Genomic DNA, 13,250 nt, shown 5'->3' with positions numbered 1-13,250 from the left:
GAGGGTTTGCCACTGCATAACTCACTCCTCAGCCCCTGGCTCAGTCACACTCAGCCGCTGCAGGTAAAGCAGTTAAGCATGTGCAAAGTTTAGACGTATTCAATAGGCCAAAAATAATAGTTATTACAAATGGCTGATCTTTGATCCTTTCCCATGGTATTTATCAGATTCACTCTCCATCCCATTTCCAATGTTATGAGAAATCAGCGCTATAAGGGATTCCTACCTCCTCTACCAGATAGATTTCCACATATTCTGATCTGCAGGAGATTGCAATAATTTTCTGTAAAGGTGCATACACCTTTATGCAATAATATAACCAGTTTAGCCAGCCAGCATTTTCCCCATTGTTCGAAGCTGTGATTCTGTTTTCTGCCTGTTCCCGTATTACATAGCTGCTGCCTTCCCTCCGCAAACATTAAGTTCATCTTGAGGGTAGGCTCAAGTGGTTGACCTATAACAAAGTAAACACATGTAGCTCAATCACATGAGCTCAACGCATGCTTGTGTGAGGTTGCTTGACAGTCTAGGGTCTGTGAAAGCAAACGTGTAGCTGCAGCAGTGCAGGCTGCTCCAGAGGGGATAGTTTACACAAAGGCAAAGCAGAGTTTAGACGAGTATGCTCTGGTACGGAGATGTTGCAACCTTGGCCAAGATCACTCACCTCACAGAGCTTCATTTCACAGCCCCCACGGCAGTGAAAATCACATTTTCCACTCTCTGGAGTGCTTACCCCTGCCCATCAACAGTCTGCCCCGACACTTCCTTCTGTTTAGAGACTATCCCTGGCTGGTTTTGCTTTGGCCAGGCTCTCAGCAGCACCAAGGCTGAGCACATCAGAGCAGGAGGAAGGAAAGGTTGGAGTGGCTGATCAGAGCATCACATCACCCCTCTGCCCACAACAGACGGGAGGACACCTCCCCAGGCCCAGTAGAAAGTATTCAAGTGTTTATCTTTCCATCCAAATACATTGCCTCAGGAGGAAAAACATCCACAGATACCAGACACTACATTAGGAAGTATCCATGAGCCTCGGTAATATGTCCTGTAACCAGACAGGACATCCTCTGTCTTGAGCTACATTCCCACCCCACGCCGGTTCCAGCTGCAGCACCCACACATCCCTTCACCATCTCCCTTCTCCACTTCCAGCAAAGCTGCTGCTGGCCAGCCTTCCTCCCCACACTTAGGGGAAGGAACACAACTAATATGGTAATTGTGGCCACGGCATGGCTCTCCACCTGCACATCCCCTTATCCCTTTCCTCTGTGTCCATCCAAGGCATGTAGGCCCTGTTCCAAAATTCAGCAGTCAGCACTGCCATAAGCTAAAAGCACCAAAAATGTGAAAGTCAAACAAACAAACACACACAAACAACGCTTTTCCCCACCATGGGAATAGTTTTAAAAGACAGAATTCAAGCTGTGCCTGCGTTTAATTAAGAGACAAAAGTTTTCAGACAGCAACTTCCTCTGTCATGGGGGGCAAACCAAGCACACAGCCACTGTGCACAAGCGCTGCGGTGTCTTCGCACCCTAAGTTGTGGCTGCAGCTAAGGGCTTACTCCTCAAGACAGTTGCAGACAAACATGGGAATTTCTGCAAAAACTCCACAAAAAAAAAAAAAAAAAGTGTATGACAGTAGTGCTACACCAGATCAAGTCAGGCTAAATTTTTGGTCCCAATAACATCTGCATAACGATTGGACCTCTGGTAAGTCTGGAAGAACAGCAAAGTTCATCACTTCTCTAAAATGATTTCTCTACATGCAGAAAAATATCTCTTCAACATCTAGTGTCATTAATATGTGTCACTGGTTGTCCACCAGGGTTCTTTCAAGTGTATGAAGTTGATCAGAATAGAGATAGGAACATCACACATCAAATCAGAGCTCCTCTTTTCTTTTCATTTCTCCTTCCTTTTCACCCATTCTCACCACAATGTGAAATAATTGATTATAGTGATACAACTGGCTTTGGTGTCATGTTCCAGACCCACCAGACATTTCTCTGCTTGTTAAAAAAAAAACTTAGCTAACATAGTTTTCAAACAGTTTTACTCAAAATAAATAAATAAAATGAGGGTATGATCCCATGGTTAACCACCGCAGTTATCAAGAGCTCCAGTTCACAGCTTCTCTGGTACACTTGCTAGGGCCAGCATTCAAGGTCAGACCAGTAACTTCCAAAACCTATCAGAGTCTCTCTTAACACACCATAAGACGCATTCTTATGCTAAATATGCAGAAGTAGACAACACCCTAACAACAGCTAGACTGTCTATCTCTTCCCTCTGTTGTCACATAGCAGCTAGTATAAGAGAAGCCTACAAGCTCTCCCATGCAGATCCTGGATGGAGAAATGGGGGTGATCCTGCCTCCCGCAGCAGTGGGGCACGGCAGCAGATCCCATGCCCTTCAGGTGGTGTTTATTCCTGCTGTCAACAGCAGCAGCAGCGTGCTGACAGTGTTACTAAAACTGTTTTGATCTCGTTGCAGAATGAATAAACAAACTCACTGGATTGGGACCAGCCCTATACCTCTCCTCTTAACAAAATCCATCCTGCAGCTCCCACTGCATTAGACAGGCTCTCATCCACATGTGCGTGTATGTGTGTGTCTGTGATTCCAGCACATTTGGCAATTAATTTCGTCACTGGACGCGTAACTGTTGAATTTCTAATGGCTTGGACTCAATCGAGAGCTAAAGGTCAGTTTGCATCAGGTTTTGTATTTAATGAGTAAAACTTAAGTGCTCAAAAATGCATCTTGTCCAAATGAAAGTACTTAGCCTGCTGGGTTTATAACAGTAGTGATGCTTTGAAAACCCACAAACATGATAGTTACTGCCCTATAATCGAGAAAATCAGACCCCAAGTGTTATCCCAAGAAGTTCTCAGGATTTTATCACCACCACAAAAAGACAGCAAGCATTTTTTTTAAAGGAATTGCCCTTAAAAATGGAAGAGTGGCTGGGCTGCTTTTTCTTGCCACCTGTGCCCAACAATGAAACACTTTTTTCCTTTAATAGCTATGTTTCTCAAAAACACCCTGATCATGAGCTACCTTTGGCATTCAAGCAGAAAGCCAGGGACCTGTTCAGCCCTGCTCCTCCTTAGGTCAGGGGGAAGCCTGACACAGCTTCCAGCACCCTGCACAGGGCTCATCCCTGCAAAGCCCTCTCAGCCCCCTCCAAAGGTCACGGTTGGGGGGGGGAGGGGGGTCTCAACCCCTCCGAGGACCTCGGCCAGGAGATGCTTTCCAAGTGATCCACAATACAATAGCTCAGCACGCAGCTGCCAGCTGACAGATGAGCGTTCGGTGGGATAGAAGCTTTCAGTTTTGATTTAAAGAGTGAAAGGGCAGCAGTATCTCTGGCATCTTTGGGTAGGGGCTTGCAGGGATGAAGAAGCAGCTGCCCAGTCTGCATAAATTTAAGAGCTAGTGATACAAGCATGCTGCTATCTGCTGGCCCTTTGGAGGCTGAGAGGTGTGATTGGAGAAAGAGTTCAAGCCATGAAGGGCTTTGTAGAGTCAGCAAAAAGCAAATTGCCTCAGATAAAATATTGAAAATGAGCACCAGCAGAGAAAGAGACTAGTATTTGCTAGCAGCTGGTGCAGCCCTGGAAGCATGTGCAAGAGAAATTATGACATTTTGTGTGTGTGTGCAGGAAGGCAGCATAAAAGGCATCATGGTTAGAAGAGGTTAGAAACATTTAATAAAAAATTTTGTTGTTGGAGAAGAGAGCGCTGACAAGATAAACAGCATTTCATTAACTTGTATCCAGCTTGGGAAAATCCCCCTTTAAAAAAAATAAAATAAAATAGTTTTTAGTTATCAGCTGTGAGAAAACTCCAATTGAAATAAAAGGCTTACTCGTTGTGGTGATTGTTTTATCATGATACTTCTGTGCCCAAGCTGCTTAAAGGCTCTCAGTGCAGGAGCTAGCAAAAGCAATTATTGTTTCACTTTCAAGAATTACCAGATACTGAATATAATTGAAAGCCATCTTCTTATCTTAATCAAAGTAATTACTGTTCCATTGTATGGAAGGAGTTTCAGCCAGCTTCATTTACTACAAAGTATCCAAATGACAGAAATACAGAGTTAAATACTTCAAATGGAAGAGATGCAGGTCCAGGAGATAGAGCAATGATATTTCTAAAAAGGTTGAAGCCAGAGATTGTACTAAGGAAAAACAATTACTTGAACATTATTTTCCTCCCACAGCTGCATTTCAATGGTATAGAGGCTTAGGAGACTATACCAAAGACACAGGACAGTAGAAAAGGAGTCCTGATCCCCAAACAGGAGCTGGAGATGTAAACCAAGGGCAAATTTCTAGGCGCTCTAGTCCCTGACAGTGCAGAAAAAAAAATAAGGGTTTTGAAATGCAAACAGCCACACAAAGGCTCATAAATAAATACCAGCTAACACCATATCAACATACAAAGTCTTCCTAGGTGAAGTACAATTAGATCTGAGAGCAGAAGCCAAGCAGGTAGGGCACAGGTCCTCACACATAGGGCAGCCAACAAACCTCCCTCCCAACACAGGATGCTCCAGACCACAGGGAAACAGACGTAACACTCACAGCAAAGAGCAACCAGCTCCTCTGAATTCTGCCCCAGGATCCTCAGAACAAAAAAACAGCCCTCACACAATCCCTGATTTTCCATATTTCAAAGGCTTCATTACAGAGCAATTCCCCCTGCAGAAGTTTGGGTTTAGGTCTCTTCCTGAGTAAGACAACAACAGGACTACAGCTGTTCACCATGTTTTAGAGTAGGATTTAGTATTATCATTAATGACCACAGACAACAGTAAAAATCCACCTATTAACCAACTTGTGCAGTCACCTCCAAAACCTGATCAGCTCTTTCAGACCATTACCTTTGCAGTCATTCCCTCTCTTCACAGGCAGGGAGTGACAAGAATACCCTCGCATGGTTTGTATTAAAGTTTGCTAAAATTGCTTGTGCTGAGTTGACTCCAAGTCTTGCAGGAAAACTGATATAGCTGTGATGGAGCCAAGGGGGCGGGCTACTCCCATGTGTTTCCCATTTCCTAGTCAGCACAAGCTGCAGCAGATACACAGGGAGCAGCCAGAGAAGTTACGCAGAGCTTGTTTCGGCTTTGGCCTGTACAGCCAGTTATCGGGACCATGCCTGCCCAGAGCTGGAGGTGCTCCCCTTCCTTCCCAGCATTATCGGCTGGGAGTTGATGTCCTTGGGAACCACACCTGAGAGGTGGCAGGCTCACAGCACCAGTGTCAGCAGTTGTCTTTTGAGGTATCACCAGCTGAGCAAGACATCACTAAACCTGGTGGTTCTTAAGGTTCTTAAGTGATTCCTGCTGTGCACAGTGCCCCTGCATTTTCCAAGCACCTGTGATGTGTTTCCCTGCTGCCAGGGAATGAGCCATTAGGTCAAAATCCATGTTTTACCTTTCTTTTTCTATGAGAAGCTGCCTGCCAGCTTTCTGCTAAGGAGAGCTGACAATGCCGAGGCCAGAAGCAGCACAAAGTCCCCCCTGTCCATTGAGCTCCAGGGAATATGGAGGAAATGCTACCTGTATATTGCATGTGCACATGCAGTGCATGCAAGCAGCAATGGCCAGGCAGGAGGAGCATCATCCCAGGGCACTGCTCAGGGATAGTGGTGGAAGAAAGAGAGGTGGGAAACATCTGCAAAACCCAGAGGGCTGGGAGGGTGCTGTGAGAGGGAAGGGAAGGGAAGGGAAGGGAAGGGAAGGGAAGGGAAGGGAAGGGAAGGGAAGGGAAGGGAAGGGAAGGGAAGGAAGGGAAGGGAAGGGAAGGGAAGGGAAGGGAAGGGAAGGGAAGGGAAGGGAAGGGAAGGGAAGGGAAGGGAATCTAGACTGCATCAGATGTGTGAGTTTCCTCATGTATGCAAGTGCTTATATCAGCCAGCCCAGGACACAGAATGAATGTTCTTTGTGGAAAAACACACCGACAGGTGTTGTGGACAACAACACCTGTCCAAGAGTCAAAGACAGGTCCTCATGCCCCATTCACATCACATAGATCTGTCCTCATTTGAGCTCATTTGTGGACATGATCCTGCCATGACATGGCTTCCCCCAGCACCAGCAGAAGTCACAGAGCTGCTGCTCAGGCCTCAGGTTGCCTCAGCAGAGGCCACCTCCTCCCCATCAGCTGTGGAAAAAACCCGTGACAAAGCAGCTTTTCATGTGGGCACCAAAGCTGCCGGCAGAAAGTTAGGTGGGGAGCAGCTAACCCGCAGCACCTCAACCTCTTTCAGTGGGCTCCTACAAAAATAAAGTAAGGCGAAAGGTGCAAAAGGAAATGAGCATCTCTGTTTTACTTCCATTGCCTTCCTTCCTCTCCCCCATCTCATGGTTTTGGCTGGGATAAAGTTAATTTTCTCCATAGAGGCTTATATGATGCTGTTTCAGATCTTTGATGAAAACAGTGTTGATAGCATGCTGATGTGTTAGCTGTTGCAGAGCAGCACTCACACAGAGCCCAGGGCGCTTCAGCTCCTTGTGCTGCCCGGCCAGCAAGGTGCTGGGGGTGGAGGGGACAGGGCCAGGACAGCTGGCCCGGGCTGGCCAAAGGGATATCCCACACTGTGTGGTGCCATGCTCAGCAATAAAAGCTGGGGTAACAAAGGAGGAAGGGGGGACGTTCGGAGTGATGACGTTTGTCTGCCCAAGAAACCATTACAGGTGATGAGCCCTGCTGTCCTGGAGGGGCTGAACACCTCCCACTGATGGGAAGCAGCGAGTGGGTTCCTTGGTTTGCTTTGCTTTACCTGGTAAGCTGTCCTTGTCTCAACCCATGAGTTCTCACACTTCTACCTCTTCGATTCTCTCCCCCATCCCACTGCGAAAAGAGTGATTGAGTGGCCGTATGGCACTGAGCTGCCTGCTGGGACAAAGCCACTACACCCCATTCACAAAAACAAACAACAGCAACAAAATCAAAAGCCTCACACCAGAACAGAATACCTCATTAAAATAGTTGCTACCTTGGTACCTACTGGGGAATGTGACAACGACCGTTGTAATTCCCATAAACAGAACAGAAATGAATCATTCAGAGGATTCAGTACTAAACATCTTTTATTATTTTTTTAATGATTGCTCCCTCTCGTATTGCCAGCAGAGCCGTGAGCAGAGAGGACCTGTGCCTGCCCCATGCCTCCATGAGTAGGGCTACAGGTAGCCCCAGCTGCACCCGTGCTGGCCAGTTCCTGATATCCAACAGCCCCAGGACACAAGCCCTTCATGGCCTGGACAGAAGTTCACAGCATCACAGAACAGCTGAGGTTGGAAGGGACCTCTGGAGGCCATCTGGTCCAACCCCCCTGCTCAAGTAAGCCCCCTAGAGCATGTTGCCAAGGACCTTGTCCAAACAGTGCATCATCAAAGGCTGAAGACTGGATGAGAGAGGATGAAATATCAAATTTTAGGCACAGCTTCAAGAGGATGTCGTACAAAAGGATGGGTGAAAAACCAATGCGGTGGTCAGGAGGGAGGAACAGGAGGAGGTGCTGCTCGCAGCGCCTGGAGGAGGCAGGAACGGGAATGTGGTGGTGGTGCAGAGGGGCACAGATGGGAAGGGTGGTCTACTACAGGAGCCAGACGTTGCTGAGATCTTGACTGAGACCTGGGCTTGATCCTGTGTCCTGGGTGGTCACAATGCCAAAAACTCCTTATTTTCAAGAAGAAAAATGTTGATATCTTGGAAGGGTCTCTGAATTAAGGAACCTGTTGATGGTTTGGAGGAACTGATTTCACATTAAAAGCTACCTTGACTAAAACCTTCCTAGATTTTCCCCTGCACATTGTGCTGGGCTAACATCTGACATGCACAAACACATAAACACACAAAGGACACCCCAAAAGGCAGTGGTTTCTTTTCTGAACAAAGCAAGTGTTTTACAATATGGGTTCATCTCACCTCTAAAAATGCAACTGTGTCTGTAAAACACACAAGTTAAGTACTTGATTCCTTGAACCAACAACCTCTAACAGCTCCCCCCCACCATACCACATGCTCTTCCTGAGGAGATCTGCCAGTTTTACCCTGGCTCCTTTCTAAGTGTCCCAAAAGAAAAAATGCAAAGGGAAACAACGAGGGAAATCTGTGGGGAAACTCCCCTTTTACCCATTCCCAGAAAATGGAATTCCCCTGGACCTTAGCTAATTATGATACAGTCTTAAATCCTGCACAAAAGTGAATTTCTTCTTTCAAAAATAAAAAATGTCTTAATGTGTCTATATCTCATTTCCATCCCTTCAGCAACACCAGGTGTTCTCAAAAGCCTGGTACACTGATTAAGAGAGGACTGTATAAAAGAGATACTGTATAGAAAGAGCAATGTTGGGAAATGACCTGGAAAGGAAAGGGCAGGAGTAAGGGGGCAACATGGCTCAAGAGAACAGTAATTCTCCATAGAAAATAGCTTTTGTCCAAGCCTGCTGAAGCTGTCCCTCATCCCTCTGGCAGCAGTCAGTCTTTCAGGAAATCATCTTGCTGAAGCCAATGGAAATACTGCCAGAGCAGAAACAGCAGAGAGAGTTCGCAATATGGACTGTGTATTGACTTTTACAGATGTAAGGCAGCAGATAGCTGGAAAGCTTTGTAGATAACCCACAGTTATCTGTTAAGCCTTGTGTATCTTGGGATGGTATGATATCAAAATCTGATTTTTTTTTGCTTTTGTGTTTTTTTAGAAGGTGCATTGTAAACTGCAAATTTTCTGACATTTCTTTCCAGCCTAAAAACAACTGATGACAACTCTCCTGGGCATTTGGGATTTTTTCACAGATTCATGTGTTTGCTCACCTCTACGTTCCTCAATGGTTGCACACTATTTCAGTTTGCTGATTAATACTGTCTATTTTTCCCACTCACCCTCACAAAAGCAGCATAAATATAACTCTATGCTGAGACACTTAAAGATGCAGGAACCAATTCAGCAGGAAGCCTGCATGTGTCTAAGTATGTTAATCATCCCTGGCTCAAAGTCAGCGTTTCAGTGCTTTGCTGAATTGAGATGCTGAATGCAGTCTTTGGAGGAACTTCCTTGAAGATCATCTACATCATTTCTCTTCAAAGTCCTGCTGATTATGGAGAGCTCAGAGACATAGACAAGAGCATGGTACGGTACCCCATTTTTCTCCTTGCTGAAGGAGGCAGAGGTCTAGGCATGACCCATGTGAAGACTTCACAAAAATCAAAGTGAAAATGACTGGCTCTTACAGAGTGACTTTTAAATGAACCTGTTATAAATAAAATATATCAGTTTGCATTTTTGTCCCAGATTACAGCCATGAGTTTTCAGAGTTTTTTTTTCCTAACAGCTGAAGATGACTTTCAGATGGGGAAGTTCACAGCCCTATTAATCATTGATGTACCTATTTTGCATGGGGGCTATTTCCTCTGAATTTGAAAGAAGACATCATAAGTCTTCTGCTCTGAAAGTATACTCAGGAATGCCTCTTTCTAAGTACAGACACCAAGTAAATGTTTCCAGTTCCATTAATACCAGAGTTTTCTCAATGTAAACCAGCACATTTAAGCATTGCAAGCGGACAGTCTGCACACATTATAACTGTCTTACATAAATTATTTTAAAACGAAAGTTGCCATAATTCCACATTCACACAAGAAGGAGAGGAGGAGTAGGAGCACCATTTAATTGTCTGTGACATAACGAAGGACACTTAAGCAAGGATCAGAAGATGTAGATTCTAGTTGTTCTTGTAAGGGATCTCAATTACCCTGTTTCTCTGCTCACCCAGCCAGAAACATCTGCCTCACCACCCAGGCTAGGGATAACCACTGCTATCTGACATTCCAGTGATTTACAAGGACAATGCAATTACAGCTGCAAGTCTGGTATAAGCAAACAGCCAGATACTCTGCCAAATGCATCTGCAGTCATTCAGACCATGGAGATGCTTCTTATTTCCATCCTTAGTAACAGGCTAGAAGGGATGTTCGGCTGAAAAAGTCAGGCTTCTGCTACGTATCTTGTAAAATCTGATGATTTTTTTGACAACATGGCCTGGCAGAAGTTAAGTTCAACAAGCTAATGAATACTTCTGAATGACCTTTGTTGTGTCTTCCACTGACTTCTGGCACTGAGTTACAAGTTCAGAAATATGGAAAGAATCCTTGGGGGGGGGGGATCTGGATGGAAAATCTCACTCGTTTTACAAAACCTTGCTGCTGATTCCAGTTGTCCCTCTGCATGGCTCACTCTTCTTGGCTGCTTTCAGCACAGATTAGTGACCTTCAACCCTGACAAATATGTTGCCCTCATGCTTTTATGATCTCCTAATCTCTCAGAAGGTGACACATTCTGAGATTACAGCAAATGCACCAGGATCCCAGTGGGAACACAGTACAGATGCAGCTGTGATGAATGCCAATTAAAACAGTAGCAGCATGTGACAGCTGTTTACAATTACATTTAATTAGCAAGTTTTATACACTCTGTTATCAGGCACATCTTTGAAGTATGCAGCAACAGTGGGCCCTGAACCTTTGATCCCCTTACTCTGCGGAGTAGCCTTCTGCCATGCAACTACTGCACGAAGGGCTTTAGCACAAAAACTTTGCTCAATTTGCTAGTGTCTCCCTAAAAAATTCCCCCTAAAGGACAAAAGAACCTGAACTTTTTGGGGAAGGGAGGGAAGGCAGTAATATGAGCACAGGACACTGCCCAAAGTATCCCCACTTGGGATAGTGGATCACAATTTATCTAGAGTGTTTCCTATCCCAGTAATAAATGTTGAACCTTCTTTATGAAAAGAGAAGCTAAACTCTGCAAGCAGGTATTTTCAATAAAGTTTTGCAAATACCTAGCAAAGATAATAAAAGTTAAGGTTGCTTTAAGCCTGCTTTGCCACGTCTCAGACCAGTTTCAGACACAGGATGTCTTCTCTCCTCCTTGCAGCAAAAGAAGAGCCCCTGCTCAGAGCCTGTTTCCTTTGCACGAAGCAGGTGGAGGCACGCCAGCTGCACCTATCCCAGACAAATAAACACCAACGAGGGATGCTGCCAGGCCCAGCCACCGATGTTATCAGGCTGGGAGAGCGGCCACTGGCATGCTGGGGCCTGTGCTGTGCCAGCAGTCCTATCCCTGGGTGGCTGCGGGCATCCACCGGGAGACCCTCTCCGGGTGGGATCAGGACGGATGTGGTCAAACGGCTGCACTTGGCCCTCAGGCTAAAGAACAGGCCCTGGCACCACTCACTGAAGCTCTCATAAGCACAGCTATTAGCCCCAGCCTTAACTAGGTCGCTTGAGCAACAGCAGGTAGTCTGGGCTGCAGCACAGGCTTCGCATCCAGATAAAGCCTCAGGGCCCCAAGAGGCATGTGCTGCCAGGAGGGTGTCTGTGCCACCAGGCTGTCACTCTGCTTCTTGTTTAAATGAAGGTCTATTTAGGTCACTATTCTTACCTAAATGAAGGTTTCACTGCTTGCTGGTAGTGAGTCCCCAAAACAAAGGTACATGGGAGCAGGTCCAGCACTGGGTGTCAGCATGGAGCAGGATGACCAGCCATGTCCCCAGAACACCTACCTCTATACATACCTGAATCACCTTAAAAAAAGGAAATAAATGCTCAAAACTGACTTTCATGGTGATGGCCTGATCCCACAGGAGCTCCTGCAGGTCGAGGGATGACCAAGGGCTTTCGGCATCAGGCAGGTTGAGGCAGCTGCAGCCCAAATCTGCTCAACACATCTCCCTGTTCCTGGGGCGACTTCCAGGGGAACTCACTTCAACAGCAGTGCAATGACCTCTTCTTCTCCTGATACCAAAGGAACAACTGCTTATTGCCCGAGCAGTCATGCTATGACTAGGAAATCATGCTTCGACTAGGAAATCATGCTTCATATTTCAAAGGTAACTTGGAAATTACAATGTGGAGCGCTTGACATCTTAAGAGTTCTATACATCATGTTGACACATATAAACAAAAAATGAGACCATACTGCATAATGTCAAGCAGCTTTTTAGCTTGTTTTAAAAGAGGCAACCTTTACAATGTAAAGACACACTTTATTTAGGTCTGAATGGGTCATTTTTCTTTTCCTTTTTTTTTTTTTTTTGACAGCAGCAGTTCCTTCTTTTCTTCACCATTTTTTTTTATCTCAAGCAGCTCCTAAACACTTGTGCTTAAAACTTCATGTTCTCTATGCAAAAAAATATAATCTGTTCTCAAGAGTTTTTTTTGTTTGTTTCTTTGGTTGGTTTGGTTTGGTTTTGTATCTTCTGTTAGCTTTTAATAGAACTATGGACATTTTCCAGCAACTACGCTGGTTTCCATGAAGAAGGAGTGCGCCAGGCATTCAGTCACCCTCCTAAGCCCCAGGACTGTCAGAGACGGTGCAGGGGAAGCAGGTACATTACTGGTGTGATGAAGAGCCATCAGGTTTGCTCCCCATTTATTTAGACCGTCCTATCAGCACAGCAAGGACATCTGCATAACATTTCCTTTTGCCATGACTCACGTGAGCTAAATAATGCGCATGTTAAAACTGGGCTCTCGGCAGCTTACAATAGTAAGAAAAAAATAAACTCTTGCAGTATTACAGATACACAGTCTCTGTCTTGGCTTCGCCACCTGATGTTATTTTTAGGAAATTAGTGGCTTTGCACTGACAAAACCCACACAAAGGAATAACACATTGAGCTCATTTTATCCAGTACGTGCAGCGAGGGTTTAGCTAATGGTCTCTCAGTTAAAATACCGGGACTCCTGTCTCAGTGGGTGTTGGGGTAATCAAGACGTTCAGTGCTTCCCAGTCCCTGACCCCTAACAGAAGGGGATGCGTCCATCGCATCCATCCCTGAAAACCTCTCTGTTCCAGCTGGGAGCTGGGACCAGCTTTTTGTGCATCCAGCACTTTGGGCATGGACGCTTTTTGCGTGCAGCTCCAGCAGCATGTGGCACGTGCAGCCATCACCCACATCACAGCCATGCACAAAAAACCTTCGGGGCAGGGCAAGTGCAACCTGCACAGTGCTGCTGAGCCAAACAGGCCACTGCTTCTTGTAATGCCTGGCATGCACATATATACAAACAGATGCATTTATCAGATGCCCATGTCTTTATTGTACGGATACCACATATACCATTTCTTCCCACATCACTCCATCATGTTCCACCAGTGCATTGCTGTCTGTGAGGAGGCTGCACTCATAAACTTTTATTCCAGGTGCCTACCACTGGGTTATCTGTACTGAA

The sequence above is a fragment of the Aythya fuligula genome, chromosome Z (assembly GCF_009819795.1).
Source record: "Aythya fuligula isolate bAytFul2 chromosome Z, bAytFul2.pri, whole genome shotgun sequence".
NCBI classification, from domain to species: Eukaryota; Metazoa; Chordata; class Aves; order Anseriformes; family Anatidae; genus Aythya; species Aythya fuligula.
Note: the sequence above shows the minus strand (reverse complement) of the source record.